Source organism: Nerophis ophidion, linkage group LG01, assembly GCF_033978795.1.
Source record: "Nerophis ophidion isolate RoL-2023_Sa linkage group LG01, RoL_Noph_v1.0, whole genome shotgun sequence".
In the NCBI taxonomy this organism is placed as follows: Eukaryota; Metazoa; Chordata; class Actinopteri; order Syngnathiformes; family Syngnathidae; genus Nerophis; species Nerophis ophidion.
The window spans coordinates 74,841,636-74,857,729 of record NC_084611.1 but is presented as its reverse complement, the minus strand read 5'-3'; the positions used below and the strand labels follow the sequence as shown (position 1 = coordinate 74,857,729).

Sequence of the window (16,094 nt, the reverse complement as noted above, 5' to 3'; positions counted from 1 at the left end):
AAATCAATCACAATTTACTTGTACAGCCCTTAAAGCAGGGGTGTCAAACCGACCGCCCGCGAACAGGTTTTATCCGGCCTGCATGATGACTTTGCAAAGTATTACAATCAGCTGCTTTTTTTAATGACAAACAAAGCTGTTCTAAATGTGTCCACTGGATGTCACTATAGCAATTCTGTTAGGCAAGCAAACTGTTTATACCGTGGCCAAGCAAAAAGTACACAGTAAAGGGGGACCTTGGTTCCTCCTCCTCGTCCCACATGAAATTTAAAAACTGCTGTTTTACGTCTTCTGCTTTGAACACATCGTTATTTGGCACCCTTACTCCCCCATAATGTCTCAGTCAAAAACGAGAAAACTTAACCCTTTTGAATAGTTTGTTGAGTTTGCACTGGATGACACTTGGACATGACAAAGGAGGTATTTTATACCTAGAAGAGTTTACATGTTGCGTTTTTTGTTCAATCCCAGAAAGACTGATTTAAAAAGTTTAATCCTGGCGTTGTAGATACACTGAGACAAAGTCTAAGTTAATTGTCTTTTTAAAGGCCTACTGAAACCCACTACATATATATCAATGATGAAATATTAACATTGCAACACATGCCAATACGGCCTTTTTAGTTTACTAAATTGCAATTTTAAATTTCCCGCGAGGTATCCTGTTTAAAACGTCACGGAATGATGACGCTTAGGTTGACGCATGCTTGTGACGTTATTGGTTGGAGCCGACATTTCAGCCCAGCACCACTCACAGCTAAGAGTCGTCTCTTTTCATCGCATAATTACACAGTATTTTGGACATCTGTGTTGCTGAATCTTTTGCAATTTGTTCAATTAATAAAGGAGACTATAAAGAACAATGCTGTTGGTGGAAAGCGGTGGATTGCAGCTGCCTTTAGCAACCGAAACACAGCCGGTGTTAGGGTTCTTTGTTTGTTGTGAAGCTTTAACACAGAGCGGTCAAGCGAACATGTTTCTCTACGTCAACCAGCAAGTTTTTGGATGGGAAAATTGTGATATTAAGTCGGCTCTTACCGGAGACTTGAGTGGATTTTGCGACCTCCTCCTGTAGCTGTGAAAAAGGCAGCTGTGATCTTGGCTCCTCCATTGGCTTCTCTCAGGGACACTGGCGTTCACCGCAGCCCTCCGACTTTCAGGTATGACTTTATAATCTCACTAAAACACTAATAACACAATAAGCAGATAAGGGATTTTCCGGAATTCTCCTAGGAAATGTGTCTAAGAACATCTGAATCGCACACACTGCTGTCGCCTTGAGCCGTCGCCTTTTCTTTTTTCTTATTTAATGCTTCACTCTAACTTTCCTCATCCACGAATCTTTCATCCTCGCTAAAATTAATAGGGAAATCGTCGCTTTCTCGGTCCGAATTGTTCTTGCTGCTGGTGACTATGATTATAAACAATCTGAGGATGTGAGGAGCCCTACAACCTGTGACGTCACGCGCACATCGTCTGCTACTTCCGGTAAAGGCAAGGCTTTTTTATTAGCGACCAAAAGTTGCAAACTTTTATCGTCGATGTTCTCTACTAAATCCTTTCAGCAAAAATATAGCAATATCGCGAAATGATCAAGTATGACACATAGAACGGACCTGCTATCCCCGTTTGAATAGAAAAATCTCATTTCAGTAGGCCTTTAAAGCTGCTTTATTTGTGATTTGTATGTTTTGAGAATGTGCTTGTTCTATTTTTGGTCAAAGTAAAAAAGAAAACAACCTGGTGGTGTTTTTTTTTTTTAAGTCATCATGCCATAATTTTACCATTATGTCAACTTTTAATTTTAAATCGTTAATAGAATTACAACAGGCAAGCAGTGTTAATTATGTTGATGCAGCTTTGAATAGCTTGCCAGGGCGACTCAGCTTCCTCCAGACCAGACCAGATCTCATTTTCAATTTGATCAGGCTTACCTTATGAGACTTTGAATAGGTAATCGATTGGGAAGTAAAGAGCTAACAGTTTCTCGCCTGCCGTTCAGGAACTATTGACTGTATGTTGGTACACGATTGTTCTTAAAGGGGATCTAGGGTTGGGCAGTATGGTTGAAAACTTATCACAATGCACATTTTTTTATATAGCTCAATATCTATAATTGTTCATATCTTTTTTGAGTGTGGTGGAGAAGGTACATCACTTACAACCAGACAAGGATCAATAAAACTGGCAACATTATGCAACCTGGTTTCTATAAAAAATCTAAAACCAATGCTTTGTTGTGTAATAGTGCATAACTTAAGTTATAACATGTCTGGAAATAAACAAAAAACACATTGCTATGGTTACACACAACCCCGTCCGATCATTAAAAGGTAACGGATGTGCACTTCCTCCAGGTTGACGTGTGCGCTTTACCAGAATGTACATGTCTTGGTGTCCACCAGTCATTCTGAACATGAATGAATGAGCAGGAGGAGTCAGAAATGGTACATGGAGTAACGCCCATATGGACATCATTAGTGCTTTTCATCATGTCTATGTCCGGTCACAATTTCTATAATAGTGTAGTTACTGTATACAACCATCTTTAAGGAAACACCTTTGCTTAGATGGATGAATTGGAACCAGGATGAGGGAGCAAGAGTAAGAAACACATATTACATCTAGTTGTGGCAGCATCGAACAAAGATATGTTAAATTTTCACTTTTGCATCTCATAGCACATAACTGTGGTACTTTCAAGGAACCCTGATTAAAATTTGACACAGACGTATCACCAGTTCTTAAAAACTAGTAGATGCACTAACAATGATCCAATAATGATGTTTATAATAATAATGATAATAATAATAATAATAATAATACATTAATAATATTATTATTCACTGATGATAATCCTACGTGGATCAGCTAATCTCTATGACAGGGGTCACCAACGCGGTGCCCGCGGGCACCAGGTCGCCCGTAAGGACCAAATGAGTTGCCCGCTGGATTGTTCTAAAAATAGCTCAAATAGCAGCACTTACCAGTGAGCTGCTTCTATTTTTTTAAATTGTATTTATTTAATAGCAAGCTGATCTCGCTTTGCTCGACATTTTTATTTCTAAGAGCGACAAAACTAAAATGGAATTTGAAAATCCAAGAAAATTTTTTAAAGACTTGGTCTTCACTTGTTTAAATAATTTTTTTTTTTTTTTTTTTACTTTGCTTTTTATAACTTTCAGAAAGACAATTTTAGAGAAAAAATACAACCTTAAAAATAATTTTAAGATTTTTAAACACACATACCTTTTTACCTTTTGAATTCCTTCCTCTTTTTTCCTGATAATTTAAAATTTAAAGCCCACCAGGCTGCATCAAACTTTTGGTGCCTTGTTGACACAAAAAAGTAAAGTGGTGTGTATGTGCAGTAGCTTTGAGGGTTGCAAGCCTGTTTGGTTTAACTTATCTTTGTGAATCAGCCTTTACTGACATGAACTTCATCAAGAACAAACACAGAACACGCCTCACTGATGCACATCTGCAAGACTCACGCAGAGTTGCAGTGTCAAGTTACACACCAGAGTACAACACACTAGTTAACAGCAATGCCAGGCTTCCCACTAACTGACAAAGAAACCTAACAGATTTGGTGTCCAGTTGAAAGTGTGACATGATTTATTTAAAAATTTGAGGCTTGACTTTCATACTTTACATGAGTTATTAATTGTACAAACATGGTGCAAAGTAATTCATGATTTGTTAAAAAATGTTAGTGGCTAGCTAGTTAAAATGGGATAATGTGATTTCACAAGACTGTCTGAGAAATGATCAAAAATGTGCACTTAGAGAAAATATAAAAATAAAGTGTTGCATTTTGATATTTATCTGTTTCTATCTATATTTATTGTGAGAAATCATTAAGATGATCAGTGTTTAAACAAAGATAAATATTATTAATTATTAATCATAACAAAGAGTTAAAGGTAAATTGAGCAAATAGGCTATTTCTGGCAATTTATTTAAGTGTGTATCAAACTGGTAGCCCTTCGCATTAATCAGTACCCAAGAAGTAGCTCTTGGTTTCAAAAAGGTTGGTGACCCCTGCTCTACGCTATACAGTAAATGGAAACAAAACACTGTATTTATAATTATACTTGAGTGAATATTATGATTATAAAAAAATACATTCTGGCTACTTTATATTACATTTGTCGGGACTTTTATGTAAAACCACAAAAAAACAAAAAGAACTTTAAAACAAAAACAACGCCAAATAATTTCGGCGGATTCAGAATAGTTCAGCCAGCCTTTAGCTCCCCTAAAAAGATTGATAGATTGGTGGATGAATGGATGATGGATGAATATTTGAGTAGATGAATGGATGGGTGGATGGATGGATGGATAAATGGGTGGGTGGGTAGTTGGGTAGATGGATACATAGATAGCTAAATGTGTGGGTGGGTGGCTTGATGGGGAAATTAAATGATGGATGGATGGACGGAAGTTGGGTGGATGGATAGATAGCTGAATTTCTGGGTGGATGGGTTGAGGGGTAAATGGAATGATGTATGGGTGGGTGGATGGATGGATAGATGGGTGGATGAATGGATGGATGGATGAATAGTTGAGTAAAAGGTTGGATAAATGGGTGGATGTGTAGTTTGGTAGTTGGATAGATAGCTGAATGGGGGTGTGGGTGACTTGATGATGGGTGGGTGGATGGGTAAATGGATGGATGGATAGAAAGATGAATGAATAGTTAAGAAGATTGATCGATGGAGGAATGGCAAAATGGGTGGATGGGTAGTTGGGTAGATAGCTGAATGTGTGGGTGGGTGAGTTGATAATGGTTGGGTGGATGGGTTGATGGATGGATAAATAGTTGAAGGATGGATAAATGCATAAATGGGTGGATGGGTAGATAGCTGAATGTGTGGGTGGGTGAGTTGATGATCGGTGGGTGGATGGGGAAATGGAATGTTAGATGGATGGAAGGGTGGATGGATGAATGGGTAAATGGGTAGTTGGGTAGATAGCTGAATGTGTGGGTGGGTGAGTTGATGATGGGTGGGTTGATGGGTGGATGGATGGATAAATAGTTGAGTAGATGGGTGGATGGGTAGATAACTGAATGAGTGGTTGGGTGAGTTGATGATGGGTGGGTGGATGGGTAAATGGAATGATAGATAGATAGATAGATAGATAGATAGATAGATAGATAGATGGATAGATATATAGATAGATAGATATATAGATATATAGATAGATAGATAGATAGATAGATAGATAGATAGATAGATAGATAGATAGATAGATCGATAGATAGAATTGTTGATGTACATGATCATATCTTACTGTAAACATGTACTTTTATAAAAGAGAGGGGAGAGATATTTCACTTGTTACCTTATTTGCATTTGACTTTATAACATTTGCATAGAATTTTATGAAACAAAAAAAGTTTTATTTTAAGTAATATACAAATGGATCAGATCTGTGTATGTAATTTATGGAGGAATGTAGTTAACTGGCACCCAATGTTATTAAAAAAAGTATTGATTTTGAATTGAGAATTGAGTCTGTATCGAATTGTTATTCCCAAGAATCGAATCGTGGGGTTCCCACAGATGATAGATAGATAGATAGATAGATAGATAGATGGATAGATAGATAGATAGATAGATAGATAGATAGATAGATAGATAGATAGATAGATAGATAGATAGATAGATAGATAGATAGATAGATAGATAGATAGATAGATAGATAGATAGATAGATAGATAGATAGATAGATGGATTAAAAAAACAATTCTAAAGTAATTTTTGGCTCGTTTAAAAGTTCTATGTGTTACCTCGCCCGACCCATTTAAGGGAGAAGAATGAGTGCTCATTATTTGGAGAGATACAATTTGATGGTGTCACACTTCAGTCGAGGAGGCTGGCAGGAGTGTTTTAAACGCTGATTGCAATTTTACAATCGAGCAGACGAGCAAACCCATCCTGCTGGTCTTGTGTGTCTTTGTCAAACACACTTGCCGGGTAACACAAAAGGAGCAAAACATCCTATACAGAAATGCAAAATGTTTATGGAAAACACACACATACAGAAAATAATTACATGGAGTGTATGCATGTCACCCACACACACACACACACACACACACACACACACGCACACACACCTTCACGCCGCATCTTATTCACACTTGAAGCAGCAGGAAATTACCATGAGCAAATTATTTTGAACATATTGATTTCATTCAAAATACAATTTTCTTTTTTTACTATGGCAAATACGTTCAGCGTTGTGTTAACCCGCGCGCGCGCACTTTTCCAAAGAAAGCACATGCACCCAATCATATTCCAGACGTGCTGTGCCCGGAATGATAACGAGATATAGAAGTATCCCATCTTCCTTTTTGAATACATGTGAAAACTGCAAAAGTAGGTCATCGAGCAGAGCAATGCTGCATCCTGTGACATATCATGAATCACTGCTCTCAACACAAATTTACATATCCCTTTGTTTTTCACATTAGTTGTGGATTAAAATGCCAAACAAAAAAAGAAACATTTTTGCTGTTAGGGATGTAACGACACAAAAAAACAAAATTATCACAGTTATCATAAATATTGTGGTATTGTTGAATGTGTTAAACAAGTACCTATACATACTCTGAAATATTATGACAGAGTATTTTTTTGAATAACTAAAAGAGATTTTGTGTATCTTGTGCTTCACTATTAGTATCTTAGTCTTGGTATTTTATCGGTTTTAATGGCTACGCTATTATTTCAAATATTGGTTTGTACTGTAGCACTTTAAGATTTGAATAAAAACTGCGTAACTTATATTATAATGTATTATTTCTGGCTGACGTAGTGCCGTCCTACTCTGGTAAGCGACCCTTGAACGCACCACAAAAACACCTGTCTCGTATTCTGCCGCGTATAAAACGATAACTATGCTCGAAGAGAGTACCGCTTCTACACAATTGAAATGTTTAGTTAAACGCATAGCAATTTGTTTATGTAAGTTTAGATTGGGGTATGTCTTTTCCTAATGGGGTAAGATTTTAATGTCTCTTGTTTTCATGTTAGCATTTAAGCTAACAAGCTGGTTCCAGTCAGTCAGTGAGTTTATCAAAGTGCAGTTATCAATCATGGTTTTTCGATCATTTTAATTCAAAACAGTAAAACAGATGTTAATATTACCCTTTAATACCCGTTTAGTGTTAAAACCCAAATTGCTCTATACAGGCATATCCCAAAATAATAGGTCAATATATGCTGTATGCAAAATGCTAAAGTCGCTAAATGGGGCTTTGGGTTATGGATGACAAAACATTATGTGTAATATATTCTGTTAAAATAGCAATCTGTCTCATTACAGTAATAGAGATGGGTACCAAATTAGATACTTTTCTAGGTACCAACCCAAATCCATCGGAACCACTGAGTACAAATTTACATCACAGATGCTGGTTTTCAACTTTGTGTCTGTAACACTCTTAATGGTTTTTTGGTCTGGAGGACATGATGTCCACAGTTTCCAAAAACAATTTGAAAAGTCAATTTGTCAGACCACAGAACACTTTTCCTTGTTGGATCAGTCCATGTTAGATGAGCTCAGGCTTTGGTTGTTGTTGATAAATGGCTTTCGCTTTGCATGGTAAAGATTTAGCTTGCACTTATAGGTAGAGCGACAAACTGTAGTTACTGACAGTGGTTTTCTGTAGTGTTCCTGAGCCCATGTGGTGATATTCTTTACACACTGATGCAGTACCGCCTGAAGGATGGAAGGTCACAAGCTTTTGATGATATTACGGACTGTGGATGGTGAAATACATGAATTCCTTGCAATAGCTCGGTGAGAAATGTTGTTGCTAAACTGTTCGACAATTTGCTCATGCATTTGTTAACAAAGTTATGACCCTCGCCCTATCCTTGTTTGTGAATGACTGAGCATTTCATGGAAACTGCTTTTATACCCAATCATGGGACCCACCTGTTCCAAATTATCTTGTTCACCTGTGGGATGTTCCAAATAAGTGTTTGATGAGCATTCCTCAACTTTCTCAGTCTTTTTTGCCACTTGTGCCAGCTTTTCTGAAACATGATGCAGTCATCAAATTCGAAATTAGGTAATATTTGCAAAAAATAAAGTTCACCAGTTTGAATGTTAAGTATCTTGTCCTTGCAGTCTATTCAATTGAATATAGGTTGAAAAGGATTTGCAAATCATTGTATTCTGTTTTGATCTACGAGATACACAACGTGCAAACTTCAATGGTTTTGGGGTTTGTATTTCAAGATTGCTGATTCGCTCATTGGGCTGTTAATCAAAAATTGCTTCAGCCTCAGACAGATCATCCAATCGCCATGCAGAAGCCCAAGGTTCAGGACCTGCCAAGGCCAGCCCACTGAGCAATGGACCCTCATAGCACAAAATTAAGCATTTTATTGTGCACTTTTATTGTAATTTAAAGTTTGAATAAGCATATTTGAGCATTTATTTTATTAAGTTTCAGAGGGGAAGTTCCGCGTCCCTTGTTGTCAATGAGCAATCTGTGAGGCTTGTGTGGCATATTGTTGCCGGATTCGGTCCTCCGTGGATGCGTCAGCAAGAACACAGCAAAAGGTAGGAACTAAGAGATTTATTAAACTCAAAAACGGGCTACAACAAAAACACTGGTGCCAATAGAAACAGGTAAACAAATGGCACTAGCATGGAGGCTAGGAATAAGAACAGAAACACAATACTTGGCAAGAAAGCACAAAAAGGGAAAAACAAAACTAGGATGAAAGCTAGGAATAAAATAAAGCTTAACGTGAAAGCTAGCGAGATAGAGCATGAAAAACAAGTCATCAGCAGTTGCGTGAAAGCAAACTAAGATCCGACAATAAACTAACAAAAGGGGCGAGCTTAAATAAGGAAGGTGATTAGTAAAGGCAGGTGTGCAGGAACCGAGAGTAGCAGCTGAAACTAATGAGAAACCATGGAAACACACTAAACAGGAACCAAGCAGGTGAAACGACAGGGAGTGGTATAAAAATGGAACAGTAAACAATAATATGTAGAGATCCGAGCAGCGGATCGCAACACAATCTCCATTAAGTCCTGGATGTATATCACCTCTCTCCCCAAATCAGCTGTAATATAATCCAGTTTACCCGTGACCCAAATAGGGACAAGGGGTCTGGAAGATGAATGGATAAAGACCTAAATGTCTTACCCTGGTAAAACATGTTTTAAAATCCTGCTGCGTTTTACATTGAACATTCATGCCTGAGTGGTGTTTGAAGACATGGAATACGACGATAACGCACGATACAGACTTGGCTCCTCTTGCCTCGGTTTATGGTAGTTAGCTTTTCAGGTTGATCTAAAACCTCATAACACTTTAACAGAAAAAAAGGTTAATTTCAGTTTTTATGGCTTTTATAGAAACAACAAGCTTTTTGTTAGGGACGTGCAATACTTAACGCATGATCATGCACATGCAGACAAAAGAGAGTAGTATTATAATCATAATTCCATATCATTGACATAGGCTGTTTGGTCAGAATGTGCTACCATGCACAGTAAAGTGTGTATAACTTCCCTTTGAGCAAAGGTAGTGGTGCGTGTGAACAGGATGTACAGCACTGGGCCCCCCATGGAGGATGTATCCCATGCAGGTCAAACCGTGTGTCATACCCTGTATAACAGGTGGACTTTAAAGATACAGTCAGGGACAGTGGCGGGAGAGAAAGTCTACTTGGGAATTCTCACTAGAAGAGTCAGTGAGAAGACAGACCTGGCAAAAAGGAAGAAAGGAAAGAAGGAAAGAAGGAAGGAAAGAAGGAAGGAATGAAGTGTGTGGATCAGCTACAATGTTTCATCTTGCAATCTATCCATCAATCCAACCAATTAAACAATCATCCATTTAACATCAACGCAACATCAACCATTCAGCTATACATACATACATACATACATCCAACCAACAATCCATCCAACCATCCATCCATTTAAACAACTAACCATGCATTCAACCAACCAACCAACAATTATTTATTCATCTAAAGTTAAAAGTTAAAGTACCAACGATTGTCACACACACACTAGGTGTGGCAAAATTATTCTCTGCATTGGACCCATCACCCTTGATCACCCTCTGGGAGGTGAAGTGAAGTGAATTATATTTATATAGCGCTTCTCTCTAGTGACTCAAAGCGCTTTACATAGTGACACCCAATATCTAAGTTACATTTAAACCAGTGTGGGTGGCACTGGGAGCAGGTGGGTAAAATGTCTTGCCCAAGGACACAACGGCAGTGACTAGGATGGCGGAGGCGAGAATCGAACCTGCAACCCTCAAGTTGCTGGCAAGGCCACTCTACCAACCGAGCTATACCAGTGGGCAGCAGCGGTGCCGCGCCCGGGAATCATTTATGGTGATATAACCCCCAATTCCAACCCTTGATGCTCAGTGCCAAGCAAGAAGGCAATGGGTCCCATTTTTTAATAGTCTTTGGTATGACTCGGCCGGGGTTTGAAATCACAACCTACCGCTCTCAGGGCGGACACTCTAACCACTAGGCCACTGAGTAGGTCATTCAACCAAGCAACCAACCATGCACCCATCCATCCATCAAACCAACAATCCCCACCCACCCAAAGGTCATTTATCAAACATATATCCAACCAACATATATCTAACTAACCAACCATCCATTCAACCAAGCTCAATTCATTCATCCACCAAACCATCAATACATCCATCCACCCATGTAACCAACAAACAATCCATCAACCATTCATCTCTCTTAAAATCCATCCGTCCACCCAACCAGCAATCCATCCAACCATCTGACAAATCAAAAAAAATCATCCATTCATTTGTCTAACCAAAAAAACTATCCATTCACCCAACCAACTATCCATCCAACATCTGAAAAGCAACTATTCATCCATTCGTCCATCCATCCAACCGGGCAACAATTCATCCATCTATCCAACCAAACTACCATCTATCCATCCATTTACCAACAATCTCTCCACCTATCCATATACCTAACCAAAGTCCACCCAACCAACCATCTATCATCCAACTAACAATACATCATGCATCCACCCATCCATCTAACTGACCAAAATCCACCCAACCAATCATCCGTACGACCATCCATCTAAATAACTAAAATCCATCCAACCAGCCAATCAAACACCTATCCATCCAACCAATCAACCATACATCCAACACCTCAAAAAGCAACAATACATTCATTCGTCCATCCATCTAACCAAGCAGCAATTCATCCATCCATCATTCACCCAACCAAAGTCCACCCACCCATCCAACCAACCAACAATACACCCTCCATCCATCTATCCAACCTAAGCCAAACATCCTGGAAGGATCTGCTCATAATTGTGAAGGAGTGGTATAACTCGGTTGGTAAAGTGGCCGTGCCAGCAACTTGAGGGATCCAGGTTCGATCCCCGCTTCCGCCATCCTAGTCACTGCCGTTGTGTCCTTGGGCAAGACACGTTACCCACCCGCTCCCACTGCCACCCACACTGGTTTAAATGTAACTTAGATATTGGGTTTCATTATGTAAAAGTGTTTTGTGTCAGTAGAGAAAAGTGCTATATAAATATAATTCACTTCACTTCACACTAATAGCACAAAATAGAGGAGTTACAAAAAAAAATTTCATCTTTAGTTGTCATACAAATACGAAGTGCAAAAAACAAACACAAATAGAACAAATCCCCACAATTCATATTCCTGAAGAGAATCCTTCAACAGTGGATCTCATTATCTGCCTGGCTTGTAAATGGCATGGAGTAAAGAAGCTCATGTGATCAATATTCCATCTACTTCCCCAAAACCAGGAAAAGACGACCCAGTAATGAGTTCTCTGCAGGGTGGAATTAACTCATCCTGAAAGTAGCGAGAAAGAGAAACAGCTCTAATCACAAAACCCTTGTAAATTGAGTTACTATTGTATAATAAAGCTGCAGTAAAAAAAGGTCCACTGGCACACTTTTGTAAACATTTGGCTCTTCAAAAGTCTGATGTGTTGCGTAAAATGGTGTACTTTTAGGCACAAATGTTCTTTTTAACTTTATATGTTTACAGTTTTTCTAGGGCATTGACTCAGACTAGAGTTGACCCATAAACATTAACTGGTGAAGCCTGCCAAAAGTCTTCTAAGACAATCTCAACAGTCCAGTTGCAATCAATTCAATGCCTTGATAATACAATTATGACCTGGGTGAATGACAATATTCACAGCTATGCTCACATTATTTTAATTTTAGATTTATTTCTATAGACATACATCATGTTCTTCTTAATTGTATATTTCGGGGGTCAGCAACCCGCGGCTCTTTAGTGCCGCCCTAGTGGCTCTCCCTGGAGAATTTTTTAAAAAAGGTGTGAAAATAAAAAAAGATGAGGGTAAACTAATGTTTTTGTTTTAGTATGTTTTTTTGTTTGAGGACAAACATGACACACACCTTCCAATTGTTAGAAAGCCTACTGTTTAATATGTTTGTGTGTATGCTTCACTGATGAGAGTATTTGGTGAACATCGTTTTGTCCTAAAAAATTTTCTGCGGTTCTTGAACTCACCATATTGTGGATTGTGACGCAACATTTTGTTTACATGTAAAATATTCCCCTCCTTTGTCTCATTTTGTCCACCAAAAGTTGTATGTTGTGCATGAATGCACAAATGTGACCTTTGTTGATGTTATTGACTTGTTGGAGTGCTAATCAGGTACATTTGGTCACTGCATGACTGCAAGCTTATCAATGCCAACATGCTATTTAGGTTAACTGTGTGTACAGATTGCATCATGCCTCGTTTTTTGTTTGAGGACAAACAGGCCACACACCTTCCCAATTGTTAGAAAGCCCACTGTTTAATATGTTTGTGTGTATGCTTCACTGATGAGAGTATTTGGTGAACATCGTTTTGTCCTAACAATTTTTCTGCGGTTCTTGAACTCACCATATTGTGGATTGTGACGCAACAGTTTGTTTACATGTAAAATATTCCACTCCTTTGTCTCATTTTGTCCACCAAAAGTTGTATGTTGTGCATGAATGCACAAACGTGACCTTTGTTGAGGTTATTGACTTGCTGGAGTATTAATCAGGTACATTTGGTCACTGCATGACTGCAAGCTTATCAATGCCAACATGCTATTTAGGTTAACTGTGTGTACGGATTGCATCATGCCTCGTTTGTAGCTATATTTGAGCTCATTTAAATCCCTTTGCTTTTATCCTCTTTGTATTTACCGTATTTCCTTGAATTGCCGCCGGGGCGCTAATTAACTTAAAAACTCTTCTCACTCCTGCGCTTACCAAAGGCATGCGGTAAAAGTAAGCATGCGCTAATTATTTTAAAACCTCTTCTCACTCTGGCACTTACCAAAAGTATGCAGTAAAGTTTGACCAGGCGGTAATACTAAGCATGCGCTAATTATTTTGGGAAGCGAGTTTGACACGGTAGTTATTCAAGGCAGGCGCATACTATATGCCCTGCGACAATTCAAGGAAATACGGTAATTTAGTTTTGCATGTCTCATGACACATTTTCTGTATGTAATATTGGCTGCATTTCAAATAGTTGTGTGCCATGTTGTTCCATCCATCCATCCATCCATTTTTTAACACTTGTCCTTTTTGGAGTCGCGGGGGGGAGCTGGAGCCTATCTCAGCTGCATTCGGACGGAAGGCGGGGTAATAGGACAAGTCGCCACCTCATCGCAGGGCATGTTGTTCCAGACCACAGCAAACATTACCTAGCTTGCCAAAGATTGTAATAAATCTATTAAAAGAAGACAGCCTGCCGCTGCATTTAACTTGGACACACACATTTATACGTTTGTTCATTAAAATCCAGTAATTTCCAGGATTTATATCACCTCCTGAGTAGCCTCAAAATTACTAATGGTTTTAATGTTGTAAAAATGTATAGAATATATATTAAATTTCAACATTTCTGTCAATGAAGATTTGCTTCAGCCTGCGATACATAGTTATTTTGATAGGAGGCTATAATGGCTAATACACTTACGTCATGTGTTGCCTTCATTGTAACACTTTTATTTTTTTGCGGCTCCAGACAGATTTGTTTTTTTGTATTTTTGGTCCAATATGTTTATTTCAATATTTTGGGTTGCCAACCCCTGGTATATTTCCAAGGTATTCTAGGGCATTGAATATATCTAAATCCCCCGCTTTTAGAGGATAAATAATTTGGATCTTCCATCATCCTTTCAGGCTGGAGCTGAGCTTTGCTCACAGTATATTTATAATTTTGGATTATTATACTTTTTTCCTGGCTTATTGTGTATTTGCATTTTTATGAGATTCCATAAATATGATGAACCTACCACCCCTATTTATTGGGTGTATATTGTGTGTGCCAACAGACTAATTAGACAATTTGTCACACTTTTAGTAAAGCCGCCAGAACTATTTCTCACCATTTCCTTTTTAAGTGGGTTGCAAAACAAAAACAAAAAAACATAAAAATAAGTGACATTCCAATGCCTTTTAAGAAGTTGTAGCTGATTAAATATCGGGGGAAAGGGTGTTTACTTGGATTAAGTGCATTGAAATGCTAACATATAACTAATAACAACGTCCAATGTGGACCTCCAAAGAGGAGTAAACACACTGACTGTGGTTGGAGCGCAACTAGTGGTACTCTGACGAATCACTTGATTAAATAGTCAAACACAGTGTTACTGTTCAAAATAAGTGTAATGTTACATTGGCCCAAAACATGATATATACAAACCCTGTTTCCATTTGAGTTGGGAAATTGTGTTAGATGTAAATATAAACGGAATACAATGATTTGCAAATCATTTTCAACCCACATTCAGTTGAATGCACTACAAAGACAAGATATTTGATGTTCAAACTCATAAACTTTGTTTTTTTTTGCAAATAATAATTAACTTAGAATTTCATGGCTGCAACATGTGCCAAAGTAGTTGGGAAAGGGCATGTTCACCACTGTGTTACATCACATTTTCTTTTAACAAAACTCAATAAACGTTTGGGAACTGAGGAAACTAATTGTTGAAACTTTGAAAGTGAAATTCTTTACCATTCTTGCTTGATGTACAGCTTAAGTTGTTCAACAGTCCGGGGTCTTGTTGTTGTACTTTACGCTTCATAATGCGCCACACATTTTCGATGAGGGAGAGGTCTGGACTGCAGGCAGGCCAGGAAAGTACCCACACTCTTTTACTACGAAGCCACGCTGTTGTAACACGTGGCTTGGCATTGTTTTGCTGAAATAAGCAGGGGCATCCATGAAAACGTTGCTTGGATGACAACATATGTTGCTCCAAAACCTGTATGGACCCTTCAGCATTAATGGTGCCTTCACAGATGTGTAAGTTACCCATGCCTTGGGTACTAATGCACCCCCATACCATCACAGATGCTGGCTTTTGAACTTTGCGCCTATAACAATCCGGATGGTTATTTTCCTCTTTGTTCCGGAGGACACCACGTCCACAGTTTCCAAATAGGATTTGAAATGTGGACTCGTCAGACCACAGAACAATTTTCCACTTTGCATCAGTCCATCTTAGATGAGCTCGGCCCCAGCGAAGCCGGCGGCGTTCCTGGGTGTGGTTGATAAATGGCTTTCGCTTTGCATAGTACAGTTTTAACTTGCACTTACAGATGTAGTGACCAACTGTAGCTACTGACAGTGGTTTTATGAAGTGTTCCTGAGCCCATGTGGTGATATCCATTACACACTGATGTCGGTTTTTCATGCAGCACCGCCTGAGGGATCAAAGGTCCATAATATCATCGCTTACGTGCAGCGATTTCTCCAGATTCTCTGAACCTTTTGATAATTTTACGGACCATAGATGGTAAAATCCCTAAATTCCTTGCAATAGCTCGTTGAGAAATGTTGTTCTAATACTGTTTGACAGTTTGCTTACAAATTGGTGACCCTCGCCCCATCTTTGTTTGTGAATTATTTAGCATTTCATGGAAGCTACTTTTATACCCAATCATAGCACCCACCTGTTCCCAATTAGCCTGCACACCTGTGGGATGTTCCAAATAAGTGTTTGATGAGCATTCCCCAACTTTATCAGTATTTATT

At 38.6% G+C, this 16,094-nt stretch overlaps 2 long non-coding RNA genes across 2 annotated transcripts in view; one reads left to right on the top strand and one right to left on the bottom strand.

Annotated features, from left to right (window-relative positions):
• Positions 1-16,094, bottom strand: part of LOC133559497 (uncharacterized) — a 101,227-nt gene that overhangs the window by 46,136 nt on the left and 38,997 nt on the right. The window lies entirely within an intron of this gene.
• LOC133559484 (uncharacterized) overlaps positions 8,385-16,094 on the top strand; it is an 83,778-nt gene continuing 76,068 nt past the window's right edge. The window contains exon 1 of the long non-coding RNA XR_009808183.1: positions 8,385-8,586. This is a non-coding gene — a long non-coding RNA (uncharacterized LOC133559484). The remainder of the gene's footprint in view (positions 8,587-16,094) is intronic.